Source organism: Sander lucioperca, chromosome 6 (assembly GCF_008315115.2).
Source record: "Sander lucioperca isolate FBNREF2018 chromosome 6, SLUC_FBN_1.2, whole genome shotgun sequence".
Lineage (NCBI taxonomy): Eukaryota > Metazoa > Chordata > Actinopteri > Perciformes > Percidae > Sander > Sander lucioperca.
The window spans coordinates 20,688,399-20,714,150 of record NC_050178.1 but is presented as its reverse complement, the minus strand read 5'-3'; the positions used below and the strand labels follow the sequence as shown (position 1 = coordinate 20,714,150).

At 41.0% G+C, this 25,752-nt stretch overlaps 1 long non-coding RNA gene across 1 annotated transcript in view; it reads right to left on the bottom strand.

Annotated features, from left to right (window-relative positions):
• Window positions 1-12,235, bottom strand: part of LOC116034556 — a 14,593-nt gene extending 2,358 nt beyond the window's left edge. The window contains exons 1-2 of the long non-coding RNA XR_004101136.2: window positions 12,099-12,235; window positions 7,088-7,092 (exon numbers count right to left, since the gene is read on the bottom strand). This is a non-coding gene — a long non-coding RNA (uncharacterized LOC116034556). The remainder of the gene's footprint in view (window positions 1-7,087; window positions 7,093-12,098) is intronic.
• Between the last annotated feature and the right edge of the window lie 13,517 nt (window positions 12,236-25,752).

The following is a 25,752-nucleotide window of genomic DNA, read 5'->3' as shown; positions in this document are numbered from 1 at the left end:
ACACACTTAGTTGATTGACAGAACTGTTTGGATCGTTTCCAGTTTCTATAATGTGAGGATTTATTTGCATTGAGAACTTTTATTTTTAATACTTTAAGTAAATTTTCCTGATAATACTTACATACTTTTACTTAAGTTACAATTTTAATGCAGGACTTTTACTTGTAACATAGTATTTTTACAGTTTGGTATTAGTACTTTTACTTAAGTATAGGATCTGAATACTTCTTCCACCACTGGCGTTTGCATCTGCCGAGCTTGTTAGCATGAGCAGCTATAGATACTACAGCTGAAGAGAAAAAGAAAAGATAGCCTTCTAGTGAAAATCAAAACTTATCATGTGAGACCTGACAGACCGTCCTCAACCAAAACATGACCGTATAGTCTGACTGTGCAAGCAGCTCATAACAAGCTATAATTATATTTCTTGTTATAGGCGGCGACCTCTCGAGGCTGTAGTAATGATTGCGAGAGCAAATAAGGAAGTTAGGTGACAAAATATAAGACCCCCTGTAAGAAGATACAGTAGGTTGGGGTGGTGGATGGGTCAAAGCCAGTCCTCGTTTTACTAACCCTAAGTAGTTTTTGTTGCCTAAACGTAACAAGTTTCGTTTCACAATGTTAACCCGGTCTCATGGCAGTTCGTGAAATGGTGACGTTATTTTGATCTATTGATTCGTGTACAGGGAAACGATTTTCTACTTTATTTCGTGCTGGTCACCACGGAATTGGAACGTTACTATTTTCACGAACTGCCTTGACACTGCTCTGGGGGAGATGGTGACAACACGATCCGCGGTCTCTCGGGGACACAACAGGGAAATTAAATGCCGCACGCCGGCGACAACTGCCATGACACAGGGCTGCTCTGGGGGATGCAACAACGGGGACGCCACACGCGGTAGACGGTGACAACAACGGCCGCCGGGGCACGATCCGCGGTCTCTGGGGGATGCAACAATGGGTAATTTAAACGCTACACGCCGGCGACAACAACGCCGACAACAACGCTGACAACAATGGGATGCGCTACAACAATGGGACGATTGTGGTTAGGAAAAGAAAGTCGGGGAAAGGTTGTGGTTAGGAGAAGAAGAACGCGGAAAGGAACTACCACATGCGGGATGCAATCCCCGGTCTCCTGGGTGAAAGTCCTGTGTTGTTTGACCCATCCACCACCCCAACCAACCTCCTTACGCGGATTTTCAGCTTTTCAATACTAATCGCTACCATAATCGTTATCACGTAATATGCTTCCCATTCAAATATATTAGTTAGTTAGTAAAAACACAGAAAAATGTGTCCCTGTACACGAATCAATAGATTAAATAACGTCACCATTTTACGAACTGCCATGAGATTGGGCTGGTTAACTACGTATTTAAAAGTGCGGCCGTTGCCTTCAACAGAACTGTCAGGTGATAAAAACTGCCATTGTGGTCATGTGTTGCAGTAGTCTCGCATTGCCAGACCTTCCTCCACAGCGCTGCGGAGGAGGTTCTAGCTAGTCCACACAGCATTCCTGGATGGGAGAAAAATGTGCTCTGGTTTATTGGCATTTCTTTAAACCAATCACAATCGCCGGGCAGAGCCATGGTGCCGCTGCAAAATAGCCTCGGGAAGGAACTTGTTTGGGTGGAACATTTGTACATTCATTAGTCGTGCAACAGAAAACTCAGATTGGACAGATAGTCTATCTAGCTGTCTCAATTTACCCTGCAGAGATCTGAGGAGCAGTTAACCATAGTCCTCATAAATCCACCAGAGTTCAGAATGTCAACACAAAGAAAGCGAAAGTAACGGACATCCGGCCTAAAATGAGGGACATCCGGCGGAATTTCCGGCGGCACCGAAACAATCCCGGAAATGAAACGTCGTCAATATAGACTAGTGTTGCAGTAACATGTTTAAACTGGCCACAGTGTGAGCATATCACTACGTTAACTAACACTCTCATACAGTATATGTTGTTTGTTGGACTCATTGGAAATCGACCAATTCTGTCGTGTAGGTATGGCGGTGTGTTGGAGCTAATGGTTTGATTTTCCGGTGATCTGTCTCATGTTATCAGGATGTTGTGATGGCTTTAGCTTTCCATGCATGTGTGTGTGCCCTGGTGCTTAGTGAGAGCAAGCTCTGCTATCAGACATGTGGGTCATCTCAAGTTCACATTACACCTGTTCTCATTGTCCTCAAAGTGTCTGTCAGACAGAGATAAAGTGAAAGTGAAAGATGGAAGCAAAGGAAAAGACAGAGCAGGAGAAATGGGCCAGGATGAAATGAGACAAGCGATGTTAAGAAAGAGAAGGTAACAAAAATACCAAAAAAAAGGAAAACTGACAGAGATAACAATAGTAAAGGTATCAGTCATCAGAACTGCTCGTCTTTGCTGCTTGCTTTGAATATCTTCACACCTGTATGAAATTGGAATTGGGGGAGCTGCACTGAAACTATTTCTGTAACTTTCCGATACCAGGAGGTGGAGGTGAGAAAGTTCGCTGGGTTTGAACCAAGGTTATAATCGTTAACGAAAACGAACGAAATAACGAAAACTAGGTGGGAAAAAACATTGTCGTTAACTGAAATAAAAATAAAAACGAGGCATTACAAAAAACGATAACTAAACTAAAACTGTAATGTCTGTTTGCAAAACTAACTAAAATAAAATAAAATTATCGAGTAAATGTCCTTAGTTTTCGTCTTTGTCGATCTTTCATAGAGCAAATAACGTTATATCTCTCCGACCATGACATTTCCCGTAGACATGTATAGTTTCCGACTGGGAATCCAGAAATTCCGACATTCCACGTCAATTTGAACACAACATGTCCATGGCTCCGTGCTATCATAGCGGTACCGAAAGTCGGAAGAAAGCGGCAGTCCTATTTGATTATGACTGTGTCAGATAAAAGCGCCTTGCAGTGGAAGGTGGTAAAATATGTGGGCAATTTATTACAGGGAAAAATCCCACGAATTGGAAAGTACATTTGAGAAGCGCACACAAGCAAGGAGGCTAACCTAGCTTACCTTAACAAGGTAAAGGAGAACGCAAAGCCCCCTTTCCCCGAAACAGAAGCTAACCCCGGTAACGTTACAGGGCATGGATGTATGGATACAGGGCCAGCTGCAGCATGACAGAGAACACTACAGGAAGGCTTTCACCGGCGACCTGACAGCTGCTGGTTAGTAAATACGCAGGAACACCAAAAACGGGAGGAAGCGTGGGTTAATATGTGGATTGATACTGGGATGTCTACACAACTGTGTGAGTCGATTGACTTCAAAAAGTTCGCCACTTTACGCAAACCAAAGTTCAAAACACCTGTTCATGTCTTCTTTAGTCTGTTGGCTATTTAGGTTTTTTTCCTGGAACACGTCACTTGTACATTTTGCACATACTGCTGCGTCTGTGTAGACTGTTGACATATTTATGACCATATGTAGGCTACATTTTATTTACTGGTGTTATTGTTGAATACATTGTGAATGCATATTTCTAAAATTGTATGATGTTTTTGTTGAGTTATTATTACACAATCCCCCGACAAATAACCCATATTACAAAAAAAGACTAAAACTAAGACTAAAACTAATAAAAACTAAACTAAAACTAAGCATTTTCAAAAAATAAAAACTAAACTAAACTAGCAAACCCCCTATAAAAACTAATTAAAACTAAACTGAATTTGAAAACAAAAAGTCAAAACGAAATAAAAATAAAAACTAATGAAAAATGCAAAACTATAATAACCTTGGTTTGAACATAGTGCAACACTACGAATGCCTTCCAGGAGAGTCAATCTGAATTATCAGATTGACTCTCCTGGAAGGCATCCGTGCACTGTGATCCACGTATATATACGACTATCTCATCCCTTTCTGTAATAGCCAGCTTTTCACCTCGCCTTTGAGTGTGGCCGTTTGGAACAACTATAAACAAAACGCTATACGAACTAGTTATTTTCTAGCATTACCCTACCTTAAAAGAGAGACAGACACAGAAGGAGTCATGAGAAAGTAAGAGTAAAATTTAAAGGCACGGTCCGTTATCCAAATATAAATAAAAGCTGTCGACTGCCTAAATGTAAAACACAAGATGAAAGGCAGATTGGCAGGTCCACAGACTTTGTGGTCAACAACTGATTGACTGCTTTCTGATGCTCTTCATGATTTTTTGCATAAAATGGGTACATATTTTCATTAGTATGATCAGCTGAGAAACACTGAATGCAATTGTTTTTAAAGGTCTAATATGTATGTGAATACACCACAAATATATTTGATTAAACATATCTATAATACCCACAAAACCACACAGATTCCTGTCCATCCCAGTCTCTGCAGGAAGCTGTCTCACCCCCCTGCTGCGACCAGCAGAGATCAGTTGCGTGCCTGTGTGTGTGTGTGTGTGTGTGTGTGTGTGTGTGTGTGTGTGTGTGTGTGTGTGTGTGTGTGTGCGCATTCTTTCTAAGAAACTATGAAGTTATATAAGGTTAATTCATAGTGGGTTTGTGTACTTACAGTACAAATGTAGAAGGAGTTTCTGGTTGAATCTGCTGGCTATTCTTAGTACATTTATACGACAATGCAACATTTCATTTCATTCAAATAAGTGTGAATTCCCTGTGAGATCCGGCTGCACATTAGTTGACTGTATTCACCTTTACAGCAGTCAAGTGACAATGTGGCTGCAAGGCAGGGCTAAAAGTCATAGATGAATAAGGAGGCAAACTTCTTGGTAATCTCCATGTTGCTCATCCCTGCAGATGAAAGGACTGTGATGGAGAATAGATTTCTGGATGGATATCAGCAGCCAGATGCATTGCACTTTAAATCATTTAAGACTATTGCTTCATAGTTAAAATTAACATTGAATGTTTTCACTCTTGCAGTTCAGTTTCCTGGATCAAGACATCCACTTAGCCTACTTATGACCAATGAACCAAGAATTGTAAACATTAAATCACATTAACTGCGGTTAAAGGGATATTTCACCGCTGGAAAGATGAATATGTATTAAATTGGGCCATTTATGTAGTAGAAATGTGATTTTTTTTTTTTTTTTTTTTTTTTTAGAAATTGGTGCCTTCTAGACCGAGAAAAGACAGAAAATGTATTTTTGGCTCATGTGGACGAAAGACAACAACTCCCTGAATGCACTTGCTTCGCTTCCCTACGAGTCCACTCCCAAGCCACGCCCACCGGTTACAGACAGACAGTGAGGCAGTCAAGTCAACTGTGTTTTATTGTCATTTCAACCACATACACGAAACAACGTTTCACCGTGGCTCAAGTGGTGTTACACATTTAAAATATATAAAAACGACATTATATAAAAACGACATACGAAACGATTACATTTAGTGCACACACATTATAGGCTCCGTAAAGTTCAGCTAACGCATTGGTAGCATTATCGCTTGGTGGGATGTAAACACAGAGTATAAACACAGCCTATGTAGAATGGTCGGCATTTAACAGTCACAAACTCCACCAGTAGTTAGCAGTAGTTAGCACCCCATTTCTGCACCCGTCCGTGGCCGTGTTAACACAGCCCACCTCCACAAATCTTATCTGACAGAGCAGCATCTGCTTGGAAGGCTAGCAGGCCTGGTAGCTGGATAGTCCAGTACACTGTTGTTCAGCCATGTTTCCACAAAAACACAAACACAGCAGTCTCTGAACTCGCGTTGGGAGTTTCGTTGAAGTTGGATGTAGTCCAGTTTGTTGTCTAATGAGCGGACACTTGCAAGCCGGATGGATGGGACAGGTGGCCGGCTAGCGTTAGCTTTCCACCTAGCTCGAACTCCTGCCCTCGTTCTGTGTTTCCACCTTCCGCACTCAATTCTCATTGGCTACCCGCCAATGTGGCAGGTAGATTGACAGTGTTACCCGCCAATTGCAAAATTCACCCGCATTTGGCGGGTGGTCGGGTGTTGATTCCATGCCCTGTTCCTATGTTTTGAATATAACATTTATTTTATGTCACATCCAGAAGCACAGAATTGAACCACTGCAATAACAAACATTTGACCTGTAGGCCTTAATTCTTCTTTTTTTTTGCATTTTCTGAGGCAGCGAGACAATTTTCGCCTCAGCAGGGATGAATCACACAACGACAGGAATTCATCTCAACTTCTTCCGAGTCCATGTGACATATTTGTTCTCTGCTCATTTCAAAACATGTCACATAGGAAGTGACAGGAAAAAAAACGTACAAATCTAATTTTAGTGGTGGCACTTCAGGCTGTTTAACAATTCGTACATAAAGCTACAGTAAGTAAAGCACTAAGTTGTATGTATCTCACGTATTCATTGCTCTATGCACCACATTGACTGCAGCTGTATAAGAACGCTCTAGTCTGCATAGGTTTAAGGTTTTGGTGGATGGATGGGTCATAAAACATATGGCTTTCAAGCCGGGGAGTGGAGTTTGTGTCCTGGAGAAAGATTTCCCCCCAGGAAATGCGTCGTTTTGGTTCCTAAACTTAACTGTCGTCGCCACAATGACACCCTTTTTTGTCGGGTAAACTCAACTGCAATGAAACTGAAAGGACCTTTTATACAGTGGCCGACAGGGGCAAATGCACTGCAACTTAATGAAACACATGCAAATAGACAAAACAGAAGCGATTTAAGAAAACATCTTCATTAATTTGACAAAACATGCGCAGCATTTAGCAAACGCTTTGCAAATACACACAACACAACCAAATACACAAACCACCACGGGGAAATAATGAAATGAATACCATGATGACATCTAAATAAATGTTGATAGATGTAGCGTTATATATTTTTTTTTAAAGATCAATCAACAAAGCAATCCAGCTTCCCTGGCAATAAGACCGAAATAATAACATTAAAAGAAATACATATAAACCAGGGGTGGCCAACCAGTTAGGTATAAAGAGCCACAAAAAAAAAACGCACCATAGCAAAAAGCCACACAACACATGCACGTCCACACTACAACAGCAACAGTGTCTTCCAGATCTGATGACAGTCATAATACATAGCAGTTTTCATAGTTTATTTTCTCACTTAGATTGACTCAGTGGGAAACCTGACAGTCTTTGTTATCCACAGTCCCTTTCAGGTCTTGCTTGAACTCGGTTGTGGCCACTCGAAGAACTCTCTCACTCATTTGTCACTAAAGGGGCTTTCAAACAATCGGATTCAGCAGTGAAAGGGTTAACGAGGAAGGTGATCTGTGGCCGCTGTTTTTCCTCAGGTTGCAGAATCTGTCCTCAAAACTCTGCTGCATTATTTTCCATTTTTAAATAATTGGCAAATGTATTGGCAGATGCATTCAAATGTGTTTTTTTTTTGTTTTTTTTTTTACTTATCTGAAATACTGTATGTTTCAGAAAAGTTAAAAACAACAATCAACCAATGACACAGCCCCCCGCCACACAGTAAGAGCCTCACAGGAGCAGGCAAAGAGCCGCATACGTCTCACGAGCCACAGGTTCGCCACCCCTGATATAAACCATGATAAGATCTTGTGAATGAAGGTTGATTAAAACAGCGGTTATAGGACTAAAAATACCAATAATTGCAAAGCTGTATACAGCTTCTCTGCTGCAGCCCGACTGGCAGAAAGAATCGTGCTGTTATCACGAAAGATGCTTCCCATTGAAATACATTAGTTTAAAAAACGTGCTGACCATCACAAAAAAAACAAAACAAGATTAACGTGTCAAACTGCCATGAGACTGGGTTGTACCAGCAGCTGGGGGGAAATATAATGCAAAACCATTTCAGACCGGACATACAAACAGGAATCATTGAGGCATCAAGACGTACAGTATGTGCCAAACATCAACCCAAAGTAAAATGTGCTCCACCACTTAAAAAAATGTATTTGCAATCCAAATGCCCGCTCACACACAACAGGTAAAAGCGGCAGCTTCATAAGAGCAGAACTTTGCAACATCATAACTAATTTTGACAGTCAACCTATGATGCTAAAAAGCAGCACAGCAATGTTAAAATGTGACTTAAAAAAACAGTAGCTTCAAGGCTAACTGACATTTGCCAAACATGCAAACACCACATTCACTCATAATATGCATGTTAGCATGAGTTAAACAGTGATCCTCTGCATCTCAAAGGGGAATAAACCGTTATGATTCCAAGTAATTGACAGTGTGGACAAGTCTACGGTTTAACGTTTTTAAGTGTGCTTTTGTGGCCGCCAACTGATATGGCTAATGGCTGGCAAATTCACAGAATGTCCATATCAGCAGTGCAGAGTGCAATCTCTTGGCTTCCTGTATTAGTCGCACATCTCGAGCTTCAGCCCAAACTTGCTCGCAGACTTTGCTCTATTCTGTACTGTACACTGGAAACTATTAAGAGTCAAAAAATTCACACACTTCAGTCTTAACATTTGCCTTCCGGATGAATGGTCAATGATATATACAAAACAACGTAAACTGTTATCTATCCGACTTGGACTTCTCTTCAGTTCCAAGAACAATTGTTGGGGAGGGATATCTTTCCAGCTTGAGGTGCTCTGTGTTCAGCTTTCACAACATACTCGGTTTAAGTAAGTGGATCTCTTAAGTAAAACCATTGTTATATTTTAAAACAACGGCATAAAGATGATCTTTGGGGAATAACCCAAACAGTGACACGGTAATATGGTAAAAAGGCACATTGTAAGGACTTCAAAATACTAAATAAAATAGTTTGTGAACCACAGTGAAGGATATGATTGGAGCCATTCAAGTAGTTTTGCTATACGTGCATAAAGACAATGTCAATAACAATGCAGTGCAGAATTTATAATAATTTGGAAGTGAATGTCTTGCTTTAAAGACCCAAGCTGGTCAGGCAAGTAGCCTAGTGAGTGTCTCACGTGTATTAAATATCGCCTTAATACTTTCCTCAATTGAAAGGAGCCTCATAAAAAAACAGCCCCAGACCAAAACTACACCAAAGTATGAGGACAGGGGTGTTAACATACAGTAATAGTACTTTTGTGTTTTTAGGTACAGTATCAGGACTTGCACTCAGATACTTTGCTGATTGGTGCTTAGCTGAGTGCTTAGCTTTCACGATTTAGGCTCACTTAATGCGACTAGTAAATAGTGCAGGTATGCAAAACTCGAAATCAGATCTTGTTCTGCTTTTTAGTCCCTTCAGGCCTCTTGTGTTTGTTCCTAGATGCAGCACCTTGTATGAACTGTAGACAAGCGCAGTATTACTACCACAGAATGTTGCTAAGGGCTATGGAAGCACAAAGGGACACACGGTACTATGCCAGCTTGGCAGCCTGCTTCCATGATCTGGCTTCTGTGGGTGTTAAATTTTACCGCAGTTATGTGTCTGTGTGGGGGAGATTGTGTGAAAGAAACTGATAGAGTGAGAGAGAGATGGAGAAAGTCATTTAGAAAATAAGTGGTGAGAGTGAGCCGGAGAGAAAAGAGACCATGAGAGAGAGATGGATGGAGAAAGTGGTGTGGTATCAGTTGTTTCTGAGTGAGCCAACTGGCTTTTATGATACCTTCTCATATCACACACACACACACACACACACACACACACACACACACACACACACACACACACACACACACACACACAAAAGCAAAGAGTCATATGATCTCCCTGGCTGCTGGTCAGATGGTTTAGTTATCTTGTTATTGGCTCTGAGCAGCCGTGCCTCTGTATCATATGTTTACTGTGTTCAAATAAACCATTGTAATGTCATTTATAATTAACAGTCTTGGACTGTTTGACTTAGTCTCTTTTTTTTCTGTGCTGAAATTATTCTTTCAGCACTGGGGTACAGAATCTCAATTCCTTGTCATTATTTTCTTAACCTGTATGTTCCTGTTTAATATGCATATGTGTATTTTATTGTAGGAAGCCATGCTTGATTTGTCTTTAATCTAACGGTATTTAAGAGAGGTGGTCGAGCAAGCTAGATAGTGAATGAAGAGAGGAAGCCGGGCTGGCACGAACAAAGCCGTGAATCAGAGAAATAAAATGTTATTTTCTGATTGTTTCACAGCGGTTACATTCTAAAGCACAAATAAACACACCTAAAACTCTGCACAACCATGCGACAAGGTGCTAGATTGTGTGTCAATGCAGAGCTTCATTCTGTCGCTGCGTGTGTGTGTGTGTGTGTGTGTGTGTGTGTGTGTGTGTGTGTGTGTGTGTGTGTGTGTGTGTGTGTTAGGAATGTTAATGATTAACCAACAATAAAAAAAACCACATGTAACACAATCAGTTAAAATCAGATAAAAACGATATTGTTAAAACAAAATAAAAATCTTTTATTTGCATGATAAAATAAAAATAGGCTATACAATCAATTTCATAACTGCTAGTTAACCTGCTAGTGCCACTAGCTAGTTGCTTTTGAAGCTTAAGCTGCTCTTTTTGTTTTCTGCTCGTGGCTCTCTGCTGCACAGCGCTCACAACAGAGAGCAACTTGACACATGCCACCATATCGATGAGGACTGGCGGGTTAAATCGGCCGTCCTACACACTGAGTAACGTTATGCCAGGCAGACACACAGCTGACAACCTCGCAGGTGGATGCGGTGGAGACTGGCTCAGATAGGCAGACGGCGGACCTCTATTAACTTGTTTTGGTCGCTCAAGTGGTTCCAGGAAAGTGGCTGTATGTGCCCACGACAATGCAAGGAACATCGTGGCTGCACGGGCGGTACAAGTCCGCAGCCGCAGTCCGCAGACCACGATCTCAACACGACAGTCCTTGAGCTCCCCTTCAACAGCTCCTACTCCATGCTGCTGATGTTGCCTGATGTCATGGCAACACTGGAGAACGCCATATCCCCGAACCACGTCACTAAATGGTTGAAGGCTATGAGACTCAGGAGATATGATGTATATATTCCAAAGTTCTCCTGTGACTGAACTGAACAGCTGTCTACTGAACGCAGAAAGTATGCCCGAGCCTTCTGGACGGGTGAACTGGGACTGTGTTGCCTGCTTGTGGGCTAATGGTCGGTTTTGTAGTTATTTTGTGTTTCAAGTAGTCATAGTATGTTTCTTTTTGGTCATTTTGCATCCCTTCATGGTCTGTATGGGTCTCTTTGAGTGACATTTGTGGCAGGTGATGGCCAACGGGGCCCCTGACACTTTGGGCCCCTGGGCCTGTGTCTGGTAGACCCATTCAGTAATCCATCCATGAGGGCAGACACCAATTATGCTTCATCCAACCGTGCAGCTGGATTGTGACAACATGACAAAACTTAAAAGCATGGCCGTTTCATGTGCCGCTTCTCTGTGCACTTAAAAGTACATAATCTTTTGTAGAAAGCCTTCCTGTAAAAACTCATCACATCAAAATTTGCACTTATGTCTTACAGGCTTATGTAACTGTGAGTGCTGTAAGCTGATTCCTAAATATAGCTCTGTGTACATACAGTATTAAAATGTATTAGGCCCGCAGAACGGGGCTAATATACACAAATAAACACCAGCACATGATACACCACAGTAGGTCATTGACCAGGACTCTGTTTTCTCTTGGCTTTGCTTTGCCTGGTGTAGTTCGGGACAAAAATATACATACATACATTTTTGTATATGTAAACAATTTATGAACTGCTGTAAATACATCAGACATGTCTGTGAAGTACCTCAGACAACAAAGTGTAAGGTGCAGATGTTGCATTTTCTTTCTGCATAAATATATCTTTATATGGTGAGGATATATAACTATGTAAAATGAAAAGCAAAAAGTAACGTCTTAGAAATCCACCACTGTCAGTCAGCCGACTGAAAGAAGTATTTCTATTGTCTCTGAGGATCAAGGGCAGATTACATGAGGAAGTCCGAACCAATCATAATGGGGTTTATTACCAAGTAGTTTTCACATACAATGACTTTGCGTTGGTGTTTGGAGTCTACAATAAACACATTAAGAGGAAATAAAAAAATAAAGCTAAGTATTTAATAGAGTATTTCAATAGTCAAGGACAGAAATATAGAAATAATTACCATAAAAATATGAAAATACTAGTACAACAAGTACTACAACCTACTACTACTACAACCAAATATAGTCTATACCGACAACGTTTCATTTCCAGGATTGTTTAGGTGCCAACGGATGTCCTTCATTTTCAGCCGGATATCCGCCACCTTCCTCTTTCTTTGTGTTGGCGTTCTAAATTCCGGTGGCTTTATGATGACTATGGTTAACTGCTCCTCAGATCTCTGCAGGGTAAATCCAGACAGCTAGCTAGACTATCCGTCCAATCTGAGTTTTCTGTTGCACAACCAAAACAACTTTTCAACGTACACATGTTCCACCAATACAAGTTCCTTCCCGAGGCTATTTTGCAGCTGCACCGTTGCTCCGTCCGGTACTTAGTGCTGCCCAAGACAATTGTGATTGGTTTAAAGAAGTGCCAATAAACCAGAGCATGTTTCTCTCCTATCCCAGAATGCTGTGTGAACCAAGGTTATTATAGTTTCGAAATTTTTCATTACTTTTTATTTTTATTTCGTTTTGACTTTTTGTTTTCAAATTCAGTTTAGTTTCCCTTACCCCCACCAATACATTTCTGGAAGAAACTTGGTACCGTAATTCGGCAGTATATTTGGAATAATAAACAACCTAGGCTATAATACTCTACTCTGCAACGTACCACAAACACGGGAGGCCTGGCCCTCCCCAACCTTAAAGTGTACCACAGAGCCTTTCAGCTACGGGCCCTCAGAGTGTGGATGGACCCCTCATCTACAGTTCCATGGAGAGAAATAGAGCAAAACCTCACTGGAAGTCTAAGACTGCAAGACCTTTGCAGGTGTGTGCCCAAAAAAGTGTATGCTAGCCTATGGCCCTATTATCACCAACACATTGACCAACTTTAAACAGGTGGAGGAGCACCTACGCTACACCAATAAGTGGCATTTGAATACCCCAATATGGCACAATCACACCTAATGTCTGGTAACAAACCCTTTGCTTGTAACGATTGGAGTGATAGAGGTATTTATACTTTAGACCAGCTATTCATTGAGAAAGGTATGTTAAGTTTTGAAGACCTGAGAGCTAGTTTTCATGTACCCAGGACATCCTTCTTTTATCTTTGCTTAAGGTCAGCCCTAAAATATCATGGAGTGCCATAGGGAAACAGTCTTGAGGCGCTCCCAGTCATTAAATGGTTTGTAGAATTTCCTGTGAGAGGATTAGTGTCCAAGATTTATGCTAAAGTGATGCAAATATCCATAGGAGAACTCCCAATAGTAAAGAAATGGGAGCGAGAGCTGAGCCCTGAGGGGAGCGTAATTAATTGGGAGACAGTTTGAGACAACATTTTCCACTGTTCCAAGAACCCAAATCACCAGTATATCCATTTCAACATATGTCACAGGACATATTGGACTCCCCAGAACAGATACGTCTCTAAAGTCATTCCCACTCCCTATTGCACATTCTGTCAACCTGAACAAACTTTCCTGCATATGATCTGGGAGTGTGAACAGGTGCATGCGTTCTGGAATAAAACAACATCAATAATATCTGATGTGATAGGATGTCGAATCCCTACTGACCCGATTGTTTTGTTACTTAATGACGACTCTAAATTATGCCTGCTTGGGAGACAGAGTAAGTTTGGCTAGCTGGCTCAACTGCAACCAAGAAAATGATAGCTCAACGCTGCCCCCCCGCCTCCCCACTCGCTTTGTATAAAACAGTGGCTGGCGTATTTTCTAGACATAGTTATGTTTGAGCTCTCTACAGCAAGGATTAACAAAGCTAAATCATCAACTATCAACCTATGGAAAAATCAGCACAAATATCAGACCTCATGACCTCAGCGTCACAAGAACTAAGGGAGAGTGACTAGGCAAGGTGTGATTTCTGTTTGTTTGTTTGTTTTATTTTCCTCGAGACCGCAGAGGGTGGGAGAGGGTTTTTGTTCTTGTTCAGTTTGTGTTTCTCTGTTCTGTATGTATGCATATTAAAAAAAAAAAACAATAAAAAAATCTATATATGATCTATAAATTCAGTTTAGTTTTAATTAGTTTTTTAAGCGGGTTTGCTAGTATAGTTTTTTTAAATGCTTAGTTTTTATTAGTTTTAGTCTTTTTTGTAATATGGGTTATTTGTCAGGGGCAAGATTCAAAAAGGTCAGAAAAAGTATTGTGTAATAATAACTCCACAAAAACATCATACAATTTTAGAAACAGAAATATGTATTCACAATGTATTCAACAATAACACCAGTACATACAATGTACATATGATGAGCACAAATATGTAAACAGTCTACACAAGACGCCGCAGTAAGTGCAAAATGTGTAAGTGACGTGTTCCAGGAAAAAGCCTAAATAGCCAACAGACTAAAGAAGACATACATGGACAGGTGTTTTGAACTTTGGTCGAGTAAAGTGGCGAACTTTTTGAAGTCAATCGACTCACACAGTTGTGTAGACATCCCAGTATCAATCCACATATTAACCCACGCTTCCTCCCGTTTTTGGTGTTCTTGCATATTTACTAACCAGCAGCTATCGGGTCGCCAGTAAAAGCACGCCTGTAGTGTTCTCTGTCCTGCGGTTGTCTCTGTCATGCTGCCTGGCCCTGTATCCATACATCCATGCCCTGTCCCGGGGTTAGCTTCTGTTTCGGGGAAAGGGGGCTTTGCGTTCTCCTTTACCTTGTTAAGGTAAGCTAGGTTAGCCTCCTAGCATGTGTGCGCTTCTCAAATGTACTTTCAAATTCGTGGGATTTTTCCCTTTAATAAATTGTCCACATATTTTACCACCTTCCACTGCAAGGCACTTGCTTTTATCTGACACAATCATAATCAAATAGGAATCTGCCGCTTTCTTCTGACTTTCGGTACCGCCATGATGCCAGGCGAGGGGCATGGACTATGTCGTGTTTAACATGACATGGAATGTCGGAATTTCTGGGTTCCCAGTTGGAAACTATATATGTCTACGGCATAGACTGTATAAATGAATATAATGTATAATGAAAGACATTGACAAGACGAAAACTAAGGACATTTACTTGATAATTTAATTTAATTTTAGTTAGTTTTGCAAACAGACTTTACAGTTTTAGTTATCGTTTTTTTTGTAATTCCTTGTTTTTATTTTTATTTCAGTTTAGGACAATGTTTTATTTTATTAATTAATTATTAATTAATTATTATTTCATTCGTTTTCGTTAACGATTATAACCTTGGTGTGAACTAGCCAGACCTTCCTCCACAGCCCAGTGGAGGAAGGTCTGGCAATTTGTAAAATATAACTGCTTTTGAATTGGAACTGGACAGTTGTGTGCAGCGTGTGTAAAAGTATATTAAAAGGGGATGTGCAAAAGTTAACTATTGAAAACATAGATAATAGTCAAAGATGTGCATGTTCGTAACGCATAGAGACAGTTGTCTGGGGGTTAGGAATGTCAGTGGGGGTCCTGGGCCTTGTTGATGAGGCCAGCTGCAGTCAGTAAGAAACTTTTCTTGTGGTGAGAGGTTCTGGTCTGGATGGAACGCAGCCTCCTGACAATGTGCTTTCATTGTCTGTACTTTAAATTGAAGTGTGTCGACTGTACACTGATGTAATTGCCCACATATTTGCTTTTCTGTTTGCAAATGCAGAGTGCAGTTTTATGTTTTCAAGCTTCTTTAATGGTCATGTGATTTGCACGACAATAACCAAAGTACTCAGTGGCAATGAACATCTTAGGCCTACAGAGGTGTAATGGTTACACAATACAAAGATAAAATGAATTAAAGGTAAAGTGATATGCTCAGAGCTCAAGAGCTCAAAGGTCTTATAAGCTGTCCCTGAGCCTGGTGGAGCAGGACCAGATGCTGCGCTACTGGCTGCCACACAGCAGCAGGCAGAACAGTTTGTGGCTGGGCTTCAAAGTCTCCTACAGTATGTGTGTGTCTGTGTTTGTTTGTGAGAGAGTGAGCGTCATGCACACTTCACCTGTCTGTGATCTGACACCATCCCAGTTACACGTGTCTGTTAATCAGTCTGGATTGAAACTTCATTTAAATACTTATGTGAATTCAAGGGTGTTTTAAACCATCAACATTCAGCTATCCTCTTTTGTTTCCTCTTAAATATCTCATTCTACATCATCTTATCATCATATATATTCAGTATTAGCTTAGTTTCAACTCTCCTTTGAAGCTATAGGCCTAATGTTTACACCAGTGATTGATGCATAGAATGTATAAGTGAAGCAAAAACATCCTGGCCGCCCCCTGCAAACCACCCTGTTAGTGGATGGGACGTGGGCCAAACTAAAATGTCAAAGTACACGTCAAATACATTTTTCACAAAGATGGTCTCTGTCATCTTAGGTAGTTCTTATCATGCTGATGTGCTGATGTTGGTTAAAGTATTGATTTTTCTGATAAGTTTTGTGTTTATTAGTTATGTGATGCAACAAAACCAGGATTAAACGTCATAATTGACAACTGTGATTAAGTCGCGATTGTTCGAGCCAACCTGTTCTCATTCCGAACTCGTAAAATAAGGATGTTTGGACAGTGGCTGTCAGCGTCTGATGCAACGAAAAAGGCGTCTTTCAGCGTGTTTGTGTAAAGCACCGGGGAGAGCAGCAGTTAGATAGGATTTAGCCAGTAGTATATAAGGGCGAATTTCCACATAAGGAGGTTGGTTGGGGTGGTGGATGGGTCAAACACAGGACTTTCACCCAGGAGAACGGGGTTCGCATCTCGCTTGTCACGCTTGCTATAGTCCTTTGTTTCTTTCCTTCCGCGTGTCACAGAACCGTACGCCCACCCATGACCATTTCCTAAACCCAACCGTCCCGTAGTTCCCGCGTGTCACGGAACCGTAAGCCCACCCGCGACCTTTTCCTTAACATAACTGCGTCAAAAGGGACGGCAATAGTCCAAACTAAGCGCGTTTGCTTATAGCGCTAAAGGGACGGCAGTAGTCCCAACTAAGCGCGTTTGCTTATAGCGCTAAAGGGACGGCAGTAGTCCCAACTAAGCGCGTTTGCTTATAGCGCTAAAGGGACGGCAATAGTCCCGACCAAGCGTGTTTACTTAAAGCGCTAAAGGAGACTTTTAGCGTCAGTAAGAACGACAAAAGCACCTGACCAAGCATACATATTTTACTGGGTTACTGGTAGATGGGTGTGAGAACGTGTTGTTCGAGCGGGAGTATGGGCGGGACATCAATACCGCAGCTCCACCGCCCAATCACTACTGCGCTGACTCTGGCTCCAAAATTACAAGATTGGCTTCACTTTTGTCCAGTGGGAGGAGGTAGAGACGTGTTGTCCCTTTTTTTTTTTTTTTTACTGTCTATGGTTTAAACTAAGTGGCAAACCTAATCCAAACTTAAAGAATTAAAAACAAACTCTGCTGTTCTGTGGCTTAATAATAAATAATAAATTAAATAAAGGTTAGTTGCACAGTATGACTTTGTAATGACACAAACACCAGTAGTTTAGTGGGGTAAAAGAGATTTTAACACTAATTGTATGCCTTTATTGATAGCTAACAGTAGAGAGATGGCAGGAAACGAAAGGAGAGAGCAATGGAGAATGACATGCAACAAAGATGGGATCTGGGGACCTTGTGGTTCTTGGCTGACATCTTAAAGGAATACATTTTGCAAAGTACGCGTATTTTCTCTCTAGCTGAGAGTTAGATGAGCTGATACCCGTGTCATATTTGCACAGTAAATATATAAAGCTACCACAATCAGCTGGCTAACTTAGCTAAGCACAAGTACTGGAAACAGGGTGAAGCAGCTAGCCTGGGTCTGTCCAACGTTACCAAAGTCTGCCTACTGCTAATGCTAATACTGCCTAATGCTTACTGTTGGGGCAAAGAAATAGTCTGATACAGAACAGCCAGTAAAAGGCAAAATTGTTGTTTTTACTCTAGGCTAGCACTGCCAGTCTTTTGTGCTGAGCTAAGTTAGCTGGCTACTGGTAGCACCTTTATATTTTTGGTACATATTTGAGACTGGTAATAATCTTCTGATCCAACTCTTGGCAAGTAAGCATATTTCCCAAAATGTCTGATCTTTAGGCCACCAGAGCGTCCCAGTAATGTTTACACAGGCATCTTTTTTTCTCTAGGCAGTTCATTATCTTTAACATCATCAAAAGATGAGTTGGACATGACAATACTGAATAAAAGAAACCAAGGTTAGCTGTTGGGTGTAGAGATTGGTAGGTATTATTAGATTCATAATCAGTGTTGTAGCTGGACACTGTTGGCCTGCCGAGGATCTGAAGCATGCAGGCGGTGGGCGTAAGGTCTGCTAATCCTCCTGCCTGCTGCTGCAAATCTTCTGTGGAACGCGGCGACGACAGACGGCAGCATGTGTTCCACAGCAGTCAGAGAGAGAGTAGAATTATACGAGCTGTGTTCATTGAACACTGCAGGAAAAGGTCATTTATGTTGCGTACAGTCTGTACCATATTTCACATTCGCTAACAGTGAAAAGTTGGAGTGAAAACTGAGATAAAGGGATTTTTCCTATTTCCATTTTTTCCTTAAATATGAAAGAGCCAGTGGTGGAAGAAGTATTCAGACACTTTACTTAAGTTAAAGTACTAATTCCACACTGTAAAAATACTGTTACAGAAAAAAGTCCTGCATTAAAATTGTTACTTAAGTAAAAGTGTGTAAGTATTATCAGGAAAATGTGCTTAAAGTATTAAAAGTAAAAGTACTCAATGCAGAAAAATCCTCACATTTTAGAAACTGGAAACGACCCAAACTGTTCTGTCAATCAACTAAGTGTTTAATGGTCTAATCATTTTAGCTGGACTTGTAGGCCGTTATATTGTCGGGTGGTTAAATTTATAATAAAATATCATATTTTATAAACTACATGTGTTTTGTGTGAAAAAGTCTTAATTTCTAAAGTAACTAGTAACTAAAGTTGTCAGATTAATGTAGTGGAGTAAAAAGTACAATATCTCTACCTGAAATGTAGCGGTGTAGAAGTAGAAAGTGGCATGAGGAGAAAAGACTCAAGTAAAGTACAAGTACCTCACATTTGTACTTAAGTACAGTACTTGGGTAAATCTACATTCCACCACTGAAAATAATAAAATATCCCCGTGTTTCTGGGAGAATGGGTCGTGTTGAGCTGGTCGGAATGACACAAACGCACAGCAGAAAACTCCACGAAGCATAGTTGTTCTAAATTGCAGACAGCACTAGTGCTGATTTTGCTCATCTGAAGGAGGCGCGTGAAGCAACAGAGATCATTGATAATACTGCTGGATATAAAGAAAGTTAGTTAGCTATGTTTCCTCAGCTGCAGCACTAGTGATGCCAAGTTATTCATCAGTTGGCTCGTCGTGATGTGTGACAAGTGTGGCGAAAAACAAGAACTTATAATACGTTCATTCCTCTAATCTAATATACTTGATCCCTTTTTCTGATATAGTAATAAGTCATGTGTTATTCATTTAATTACTTCAAGGACACATGGACCTATTTATATCTGAGGCCAAAGACAGTGATGCCAATTCTGACATCTGCAGGGCAGCATGCACGTTCAGCAGTGCAGTCTGACAGCAGGTAAGAATTTTCTAAAACCGTGGTTCACAAGATCTTATCGTAGGCTGTATCTGAATGTGTCTACTGTGAGCTGTAAAGAGCTCAACCAAAATAGTGGCTGATGTTCCCTTCTCAGTTTTTTTTTTATATTTCAAAGCAGTGGCGGCGTTAGAGAGAACAACAACCTCACTTCGTCAATATACAATTACTTTATTTGCATTTTTATGACTTAAATGTGCCGTGTGGGAAATTCCACAGATATGCAGAGGGCTATAAAAGCAACAATAAAAGCCGGTATGAAACACTTTGAAGTCTGTATCAATACCAAGATCCTGGTCATGTCACCTAAACAAATGTTGCCGTGGTTTACAGTGGTGCTAATGGGATCATATCATTTTAGTGAATCACATGATCCCAGACTAGGAGGCAGTTCACTGAGGCGTGATGGTTAAAGTCTGTGATTACGGAAACGTAGTTGTAGTATGCAGTGTCCTGATTGGTGGAAAACGCTTGCAGGAAGAAAGGCCTGTTGTCAGGTAAAAATGTCACTGTCAAAGAGCCTGAAGCGCAAAGTTGACGTGGAAAACCGCAGCTTTAATGAAGAATGGACTGATAAGTTGGCTACGCATTCGTTTTGTGGCCTGCGGGCCGCCAGTTGGCAATCGCTGGTGTAGGGTATCTACATGTACCTACATACGTACCAACGGCATAGATTGAACACAGAACCATAAATCAGGCCTAACTCCTGAATGTTCTGGTAGTTTTTCATGACAGTCAGGTTCACACTAATTTCATAATTTGACCACGCTTGGTGCTCGACAGGTGTTTCAGTTTATTGAACTGAGCTTTGGTGGCTGCCGCTAGATCAGCCCACCTTGCCTCCACCCACGCTTCCTACGGATTGTCAGTGACCCCAAATCTGAGCTTCAAAGCATTCCTTAAAGTGCTCATATTATGCTTTTTGGCTTTTCCCCCTTTCCTTTATTGTGTTATATATCTTTTTGTGCATGTTATAGGTTTACAAAGTGAAAAAGCCCAAAGTCCACCCCAAAGGGACTTACCATCTCCAACAGAAAACACTGTTCACAAACTGCTCCAAACAGCTCAATTGTAGTCCAGCCTTTACTTCTGTGACAAACATGCGTTACTTTGTAACACACGTTACTCCGGATGCGGAATGTTTGCGGACCGGCTCCGCTGCGGAACGGCGGCGTGCTCCGCCGTCCATCAATACCCACCAGGTCCAGATTTGTTGCGGCACGGCTGCGGCCATGACTGACAGCTGTAGTCACGAGGACCCACAATATCTCGCAAATTCACGTAAAATAGAATCACAAAACCAACAACAGTTTGTTTCCATCTAGAGGAGTAGAGGGGAAACAACTCTGTGCTGTGTGCTGCTGCGTATCTGCCCCGGAGGGCTGCGGACCGCCAGAGCTGGGACGCAGTCGGAACGCAGCCGTTCCGCAGTCAGTGGAAATACACACATTGACTTTAATGGAAACCTATTGACTCCGCCAACGTCCCGGAGCGGATCCGCAGCCGTTACGCATCCAAAGGAAATTGCCGGTTATAATGCTCGCCTAGCTGCTAGCGTGGCACGCCCTCATACTCTGCTTCTGACTGGCTAGTAGTCCTTACCTAGGTACTGCGCATGTGCGACTCCCAACAAAGATGGAACAGAAGTGAGATGCCTCACTCTGTAGCTAAAACAGAGAGCTCAACACACAGGGGGAAAAGAGGAGCTGCAGCGATGTGCAGTACAACAAATATATGGTGTTTTTTTAAAATGAAACCACATAAACCTGTTCTGGTACAACCTCAAAATACAATTATGAACCTGAAAATGAGCATGATATGAGCACTTTAAGAAGTTTTTGAATGACATCACAAATACTACACCCTTGTCTTTGTACACAGACTGCATGTAATGTAGGGCTGTACCCAACTCAGAATATAGTCAGTTCAATCGGGGCTGTTCAATACAAATGTTTGACTATTGGTTCTGTGGTGTAAGCCAGTTTTCTTTAAGAGTGCAGCTTTTTAGATGGCTTTATGGCATGTAAAGACAACGGCCAGATGCACAGACCACCATCTCGCTCTCCTCTATTAAACTGACTTAGTGTTAGTAAGTAACACATCACAAGCAGTGGTGGAATTACTAAGACTAAGTACTTGAGTCTTTCCTTTTCATGCCACTTTCTTCTTCTACTCCGCTACATTTCAGTGAGAAATATTGTACATTTTACTCCACTACATGAATTTTTTGTAACTAGTTTTAGTTACTTTACAAATAAGGATTTTTGCACATAAAACACATGTAGTATGTGTATGTATGTAGTATTAAATACGATGCTTTATTATAAATGAAACAATATAACGGCCTACAAGTCCAGCTGAAATGATTAGCTGACTAATCACTTAGTTAATGACAGAACTGTTTGGATCGTTTCCAGTTTCTAAATGTGAGGATTTTTCTGCATCGAGTACTTTTACTTTTAATACTTTAAGTTCATTTTCCTGATGATACTTACATACTTTTACTTAAGTAACATTTTCAGTGCAGGACTTTAACTTGTAACAGAGTATTTTTATAGTGTGGTATTAGTACTTTTACTTAAGTAAAGGATCTAAATACTTTTTCCACCACTGATCATAATTCCCTTTTTTCATATGAACTATCAAGAAACGCTTCATTGAACTGCCAAACTATTAAGTTCCTCATGAGAGATTGTCCATTGTTTGAAGTTGCATTAGAAAAAAAGCTCTAGTTCACATGTGTCAAACTCAAGGCCCGCAGACCGAACCTGGCCCCTCCCAAATTTTTACCCGGCCCGCATATCGATTTAGGTTCACAATAACTTTTGGCCCGCCTAGTTGTGGGCCAAACCAAAAAAGCAGGAAACTGTTTTCAAACTGCAATCATGCGACACTCAAAACAACCATAGCATTTTCATATCCAGGCTGTGAAACAGGTTGTTGTGAATCGGCTGTGCGGTAGCCTGCTTTTATAAATGTAATCATTGTTTTGCTTGACTTGACTATGTTTTTCTTTTTTTATTCGAAACTGGTCTCCGCACTACAAAAAACTCCTGCTTTGAGTCCTGTGGGAGCAAATTCAACATGGAATTCTGTGTTTTCCTCGGGGCAAATTTGACCCTTTTTTCAATGTTTTTTTTATACGAGAAGTATTGGTTTCTTTCAACCAAATTGCCCAAAAATAACATGGATGCATGGATGTTCTTCACAGGTAAAATTAATGATTGCTTTCATTGAACTTTGGGTGTTTTATCCACTTTTATAGCATTTGAAAAAAATGTCATCAAATGGTTTCAAAACAGTATCCTGACTAAATTTTGACATGTCTGTGATCCACTCAACACCCTCTGATATTAACTATAAGTCAAAATAGTTTATAATTGCTGCTTGTTTTAAAGGTACAATATGTAACTTTTCTGCATTAAAATGTCTAAAAACGGTCATACCTATGTTTTATATTTTTTTGAGTTGTGTAGTTACACTATCCCAAATGTTTCCATCAAATGGCAAACCCAGAGAAATCTGTTATTTATTTTCAGACACGGCACGTTTCATTTAGTTGCCCGTCAGTGGCGTCATATAACCTTTCACCATCTAGTTACTCGTAACTTCCGTCAAAACACGGGCACCTTTTGTGCCTACGTTTGAGAGTAATTGTAAATAAAATAAAATAAATTAGGATTATTGACTAAAAATAGCATTCAAAACGTGACTAAAAGTGTCAAAAGCATCGGGAAATGCGACAAAAAATGCCAAACAAAGGTTCATTTTGAATTTTGACCCCGGAGGACGAAAGTCATTAAAGTTCATGGCCGACGGGAAGACAACTCAAGGCTTAAAAAGCCTCCACCTTGGAGCAGGTGGTGAAGAGCCCATGTGTTAAGAGTGTTAAGGATGAGAAAAGAATTGGAATAGATAATTAGGTAAAAAGGTGGCTTGTGTTTTTGTGTGTCACTAATGCTACACCCTTGTGTATCCATTAGTTGTGTGTGTGTGTGTGTGTGTGTGTGTGTGTGTGTGTGTGTGTGTGTGTGCGTGCGTGCGTGTGTGCGTGCGTGTGTGTGTCAGAAAGTGAGGGCAGTAATACTCCTTTTGAGGGCGTTAATGATGTGCCAGATAAGCTAAATATATAGAGTGCAAGGTGTGTGTGTGTGTGTGTGTGTGTGTGTGTGTGTGTGTGTATATGCCCTATGTTAATGTGGGTGTGGTAGTGTCCTTCCAAAGGTGCAGTTATGCTGCACACAGTGTTGGTGTTCAAATGATAAGGAAGGCTGTGTTTGTGTGTGCATGTACAGTATGTGTGATTACGACTATAATAACAACTATAAATAGTAAGCTATGAACAAAGAGTCAGATGTTATCACCCCAACTTCTTGCTTGTTTCCTTCAGAAATGTCACACATACTTCTAACCTAATGGGCTGGATCTTACAGTAGCTGATTTTTTGCCTCCTTACTTCTATTGACTGAAATAGATTAAGCCATAATGACTCTGTTTACTATGCCTTAGTTGAGCAACTGTTTTCAAGATGACTTTCCATTTAGAAGTCCATTAGACCTCTGTGATTCTTCCTGTTGGCTGTTTGTTGTGTTGGAAATGTGTTTTTGAGTTGTCTTGTTTGATTAAGTCACAAGGTCTGACTTGCATGTGCTGCTTTATGGCACAGAACTTTTCAGTGTTGCGCGTGAGAGCGTTTCAGTAGCGTTTATGAGAGCATTTCAGTAGCGTTTATGAGAGCTATCAGTAGCGTTTATGAAAGCGTTTCAGTAGCTTTTATGAGAGCGTTTCAGAGTGTTTATGAGGAATTCAGTTGTCTGTGTGTGAGGTTTCAGTATATAGTATGTAGAGAGAGTATAATTTTTCACTAGTGTGTATGAAAGCATTTCACTGGAGTGTGTGAGAGCATTTCACTTGTATGTCCGTGAGGTAATTGTGAATAATGTCCCAGATGGCCCCTCATATTTTCTGTGCCCTTCTTTTCACTCATGGATGCAAACTGGTGATTAGCGGGCATTTCTGCATCCATTAATGGCAAACTGTGGGAGTAGAAATCAGGCTTGCGCACATAAATCCAGTTGAACATTGATTAAGATTTCAATTACCTTACATGGCAGCTGGATCGATCGCGGGATCCCATATCACACCGAAATCCATCTTGTCAGGCTTCCAAGTAATGTGTTTGTGTCCGAACTTATCAGCTTCTAGTTAGAAGCTACTGGCAGATGCGGCCACGTGTGTGACGGCCGTGACTGTTACCGTGCGTTCACGGACATTGGAAAAACATTTTTCATCATTCATTCATCATTCACGTCACTTCATGTGGGAATCAGAGGTGAGAAACTCGGGCTAGATTTTGCTAACAGAGTTTCCCAGTTGGTGACGCATTGTTGACAACTGACGTTTGATGTAGGCGACTTAGGTTCACTGAAAATATTTCAATGACAATAAACTTTTTATATTTATTGTGGACAAACGCCTCTGCCAAGAAACATACACAGACATAACATGTTTCAAATTATTCATAAATAGGCCCTTATCCGTGTCCTTTCCCGTCCGTTGTCCTGCAGATAACACAAACAAACACCTGTCCATGTGTTGTTTGTATGCTTGCATAAGAAAACAGCGGCAAATCTTTTGTTATTGTGGCCTCCATGTTTTCACACAGCTGATGCTCTAGGCTACGCCCAACAGTTGGTGGCAGTCATGCAACAAGTTGTTATGCCAAACGCCAATATAACAGAAGAAGAAGAACACACATCCCGACCGATCCCGACCATGTGAACGCTGGCAGTCGGAAAAACAACATAATCACGGGGGCGGTCCCTGATATTCCCAGGTGGCATGAACGCAGCATAAGTTCAAAATATCAGTGGCGGATGTGATTCATCCAATCACCTGCCAGGTATTTTTTTGACAGTTTCCAATGACGGCTTCTCAGGTGGTTCTGTGTTTACAAACCATCTTGGCGTGTCAGGTAATGGGTACACATGAAGTTTTATGAATATGATGAAAATAATGCATATTCCCAGTTCAGTTTTTGTGCGTGTACACAGTTTTAGTTGTGAATCTACACAGAGTGTTATGCATCTGGCCCCTGGTGGCTATAGAACTAAACCTCATTGCTGAAACACTAGAGACAGAAACAGGTCTTGTGCTCTCCAGACCGTGACACTGTCAACCAGAGAAG